Raw genomic sequence first — 6,000 nt, 5'->3', positions numbered from 1 at the left:
GCAAGGTGTCTAAGCTGCTGTTACAGTGGGTGGAGGTTGGAGAACTATTCTGCTTATCCTCCGGTGGGCAAGGAGTGAATTTGGTGTCTGGAGTGTACAGTGGTGCCCTTGGGGCAGCTATGCAGGGCTGGCAGATCTGACACAAGACCTATGGGATGTCCACTCTCCTTTGAAGTGGTAGCTGAAGGTCAGCCAGGAGGCATTTCAGGTGGTACTTGATGTCTTTATGCGGGCAACTGCATTGTCCTAGATCTCCTCCCTACAAAGGAGGCTTAGATGCCTAGGTTACATATAGACACCTACATGGTAAACAAGAGACATTCCTATGCACAAATCTGAGGCTGAATCTTGTCCTACCTATCTTCATTTTTGCTTAGGGGAATGCCATCTAAAGCAGTGTGAAAAACCATATGAAAGTCAAAGCAAATCATGTTTGTTGTTTTCCCCTAGGCTACTTATTTAGTCAAAGACTGAAATTAGATTGGTTTGACTTGATTCTGGATAAGTCCATGATTGCTGGCTTTCAACCACTATTATCTTTGGATGCTTCAGGGTCATTTGCCTGATAAGTTTGCTTAATAACTTATTCTTAAGCACCAAAGTTACATTCCCTGAGTTCTAGCTCCTTAGACTCTTCTTCACCTTCTAAAAATATGTGCCATATTTGCAATTTTGCACATCTCTAAGGCATCTCATAAGCTCCTGAAGACAATTGTAGAAAACCAAAATTGCTTCAGCAAATTTTCCAGCGTGTGTTTCATTGAGTGTTACTAATTTGAATGATTCTACTTAAATAAATGTTGGTTAGACTCTTCTTTGAAAATACGGCCTGCATTTCTAAATATCTAGTCTCAATTAACCTCATTTTGGGATGAGTGAGGCTGTTGAATGCTTCGATCCTCATTACCTTTGCCTTTGTGAGCTTCTGGACCTCTGCTTTCACTTGTTCTCGTCTTATTTTCCCTATATTCCTCAAGGTCCTCCCTGCTCCTTGCTGTTTGTAACACATTTTACAGCTTGGTCCTTCTGAATTTGATATTGCTTATTGTGGATATGAGGAGTAGTGGAAAAAGATTGTTTGTCCTTCCTGCAGACCAGATGCTGGATTCGGTTACTATTAATGTTATCTGACAACAGTATTGAAAACCAATGATGTCAGGTTTTGGCTTCAATGTACCAGTGCTGTATTGCTGCTTGATTACTTCAGCCTTATGCATAAAATGGTGTATGATTGCTTTTTGCAGGCTGTTTTGAACTAGTCTTTATATAACAACAGATGATATGAGACAAAATTGAAGGATACAAGCAATACCCCACGCATAATCATCTTTAGTCTTGCGTCTGTGCTTCCGACATCCGCTTTCAGGTCACTGAGATAATTTTGCTATCATGTTTTCTTTTGTACTCATGTCAAACAGGAATTTAGACATTAAGGATGGCTATTACGACCTAAAAAAGGTCATATTAGAAAAACTATTTGGTTTTCTTGCAGCATGAATTTTGTTGGTTTGGGTTGTTTAAATTTTGGTCAATTCCAAATGTGTATTGAAACTACAGAATTTCTGGACTCATTGAGAATGTCTAGCAGCGCAAAAGGCAGATATATTTGCTAATGGCAAGTAGCCCATCATTCAGCATGGTTGTGATTAAAGCTTAAAATGGTCTTGGATGCAATCTTTTGAACTCCAAATTATGGCTCACATGACAGATTGATCCAGAAAATGTTTACACTTCATTATGCTGTAAGATGATGGATAAGCTTGCAACTGCATTTGATCAGTGAAGTGTAGGAACAGGTCAGATGAAGTAGCAGATGGAGCAGGTTGAGAAATGAGGATAGAAAGTTAATTGTGGCCAAGATTAATTTCCTTTATTTTACTATGTGGGAGAAGGGTTTGAAACTGTTTCGAAGGTGTTTTTAATTTCAGAAGACAATAAAAGTATTTAGCTCTCCACATGACTTTAGGCACTAAATTTAATCTATAGATTTCAAAGCACTTCACAAACACAGCTGTTAATCTTCTTTCTTGTCTTTGGAAGGAGAGGCTCAGACAATTTAGTGAACTGTCACTTCACCTCAACTTTTCCACAGCAGGTTCAATGCAGAGTCTAGCTGTCTCCGGTTAGCACATCCTCAGACCTCAGATCGGGCACAGAAAGCCAGCTCTTCTCTTAATATACTTGGGGAAAACTATAAATGGGGTCTGTTTTTCCTGGAGAATCTTTTTGAGCTCCGAGTGAATGGGCAGGATTGCAAACTGTGTGTGGGAACACAACCTCCAATGCGGTGCCACATCTGGAGTGCTGGTTTGTCAGGATCTTAGAGCCACACACAAGCACCTGGCATGAAATTGTCTTTGTGTACCTGCTGCATTCAGAACACACAGTCATTTGCACAAAAGTACAGTGAAAAAAATACTGGTATTTCCCATTAGATAGGTGGAAACCAAATGATTTCTGTGCTTTTTTTGCTCAATTGCACATTGCTTTCTTCTTTCTCTTATACATTGCAAAGGTTCCTGTATGTCGCCAAAGTTCTTCATGCTCTGTTCCGTAACTGCATGTGTGGTATCCAGTCATCCCAAGCAGTCTCCAGTCCTCTGTAGCTTGTGATCTCCTATGCTTTTTAGAAATCATTGACTCATTTCTTTCCCGTTGAAATCAAAGACCAAAATCCTGTAGACTCCAATGAGGCTAGTGCTTTTTCCCTGTGTCTCTACCGTCATTAAGAAGAAGCTATTTGACTTTTAGGTGTGTTATCGTTCTGAATAAGCTGCCAAAAAAAAAGGGAAAATTAACAGGTTTTCAATCACTTTAGTTCTTCAGCAAATCTGGAGTTGTAGACAGACCTTTTAGTTTTCTCAGTATGTGTCCTGTCATTTTGTCTCCTCTTGAGAGAGTCCAATTACGTACACGTCACAGTCATATTATAAAACAGCCATTTCACAAAATAACTGATTTCACAATGTAATTGAAACATTAAGAATACCATTTGCTGTATTTACAAATCCTGACAGCTAACAAGGGCACTCACAGAGCAGATGGGCATCTCTTCAGCTAGTGTTTACCAATTTGGGGTACTTCACTGAAGTAGAGATTTTTGAAAAGGGATTTTTTACACAGGAGTAGCTGTGTGCTGATGTTAAGTAGGAGGATGGCTTTTCCTGAATAACACAGTCAGATGTAGTCCTAATCACGACAATTAAATAGCATATCTCCTGGCACTTAGTAGTAGTGCAAACTAGCCGATAATACTCATTACATCAAAGTAACTGCAACTGGTGTGGGGCACACATCCTGCAGATGTTACATAAGCAAAATGGCAACGGAGTAAATACGAATTTTGGCTGAGCTGTGCCTCTTGTCATCACATGGCTTTGAAACCTGAAAATCTAAGGTTTGATTTCATGCTCTGAATAGGAAAATAAATGAACACTTAAATAATGGTATCTTCTCATATAATTCTAACTTCTCTGTACGCTTCAGGTTCTGTCCATTTAAACAAAAAAAAATCAAAAAATATTCAGAGCATTACTGTATCTAAGCCCAAATTCTTAATGATTATTGAAATAAGGTATTATTATTCTTGTAATAGCATTGTATAACACTGTTGACAACATTGTCATTATATGATGTAATTACATCACATAACAACATAGTAACCTATGTGATGTAATATATGTGATGTAACTAAGCTACCTACTTCTTCTATGACACTTTTCACCCAGAGATATCAACACACTTCACAAAGAAGAGCCAGCAAGAAATGTGCATGTCTGCACAGTGCAGATGAACTCAACCAATGTATGTGTACAGAACAGAAATGCCTGTAAATATTAATCTGAAATATTATTTCAATAGCACATTACATTTCGTATCAGCACAACTGAAGCTCTTTTTAGAAGGGTTGAGGGGAAATTATTTTCTATGAGTTTATTCATTCAGTACAAATGACTGGAGAAAAGGACAATGACCATGAAACTAGCATTAATCTTCACATATAATTGATCATTTAATTGCAGTAGTCTTTCATGAAGATAAATAATCACTAGTTGATACAGAATTGTACTCAAGATTTACAAAGTAAACACCCATCACATTTTAGACATCACACAATAGCCCATGCTATAATTATCAGTTCATCATTAGTATTGTTAAACATATCACGTAGACACTGGAAATCAATCCCAAAATACCAAAACCTCAAACAGCATCCTAATTGAAATAAAACAACCTTCATATTGAGGTTATTGACTAATTTAAAATTAGTCTGTGTAGCCAGAACTCTGGTTCTGCTTTTAAAACAGAAGCATGATCCAACGTTTTGGGATAAACTCTCATGTTGTTGTGAAGAAAAAACTGTCAAGATAATAAAATGTGGGAAGTAACAGAGAAGTGAACTCCAGTGGTATTGCCAGACTACATTATTAATTTTGGATTAGGTATGAGTGATGGATTTAACATTTACACTAGAGATCAGGATGGAAGGGTTACTTCCAATTCTTCTTTATAAAAAATGCCCCCCTTTATGACCTCTCTGAAAAGAGATATGTGAACAATTTATAGTTAAACTATATGATGTTGCTGAAGCTTAAGTAAATAACTAAGGTTGTTGGCAGTGATAAGTTGCAGTACATCATAGATAAATCCTCTCTGTTGGGAGTTTATCACCATTTTTCAAAGAATGGTGGAAAAATCTTTATCAAAATTGGGAATATATTTGAGAGCAGAGCAAGTGATTACCTTGTTTAGCCAAAATCTTGCCCATAGTGCAGTTGGTAACCATCTGCCTTTGTACTATTTGTCTGTAGCTCTGGCTGTGCCTGACCTACATGTGACACTTCTGAGCAGATGTGCATCAGGATATAACAGATGAGAGAATGCCAGCCTCTGCCAAAAGGACTCCACACATATTGGGAAGGATGAATACCAATAAATCAGGATCAGATGGGATGCATTGTACAGCTTTTTCAGAGTAGAGAAACAGTTGAATTATTTTATCTATTAAATGAATCGATAAAAGATTTAATTGTAATATGTCCTCCTGATATATTTGTGTTAAGCAGTAGCATAAAATTTGCGTCCATCCAGGACTTTTTATTTCCAGGGAACTAGAGAATGAAACACAGGTTTGATGCCTGGAAGCTGAGATACACCAAAACAACATTAATTCCATCCTATTACTTCCCACTTACCTTCTATTCATACTTCATTTAACTTGTGCGACTGACTGAGGCATGTTATCAGAATTCACAAGCTAGAGTATATATTTAAGATATTACAGGAAGTGCATAGGGGAAGGGGAAGAGAATACTTAAAAGGATTCAACACAGATGAGTTGAATGCACGTATGTTTGAAGGGGGGCTCATGGAATCTATGTGATAGCTAAGATAGGAAAAGTGCTGTGCTGTCAACAAGCATCATACAGAAATAGAGATCACCATGTGCTCAGCTAGTATCCTCTATATGTCTGATACTAAACAGCCTGTAATTCTTTTAAGTTGCAGGAAATTATATTTTGTGCTAGGCACTTGTCATTTGAATGATGTGTTCAGTTGGCTGGCCAAGGAACCAGGTTCATCAGAAGGCCAAGGTTCATCAGAAAGAGTTTTCGAGGGACAGACACACTGGTGTTAAGAACAATAGTTAGGACTGTGTTAGGACTGAAACTTAAATTTCATCATCTTTTCAATAGTAGCTTTACAATTCTCTTAAGTTTTTAACATAGTAGGGTCTTTATTACTGCATTATGTTTTACTGAACTTTCATCTAAGGATCTGTTTAAAACTGGACACTACCTGTTAAAAATACTTGGTATAGTGACTTCTTTAACCAAAAAAAATAAAAGTAGTTTTCTCATCTAATATATGCATGTCCTTCATCACCAGTGGATATATATTGGAACAGGCTTCCCAGGGAAGTGGTCACAGCACCAAGCCTGACAGAAGTCAAGAAGTGTTTGGATGATGCTCTCAGGCACATGGTGTGACTCTTGGAGA

The sequence above is a fragment of the Corapipo altera genome, unplaced genomic scaffold (genome assembly GCF_003945725.1).
Source record: "Corapipo altera isolate COAL_440 unplaced genomic scaffold, ASM394572v1 0, whole genome shotgun sequence".
Classification (NCBI taxonomy): Eukaryota; Metazoa; Chordata; class Aves; order Passeriformes; family Pipridae; genus Corapipo; species Corapipo altera.
Note: the sequence above shows the minus strand (reverse complement) of the source record.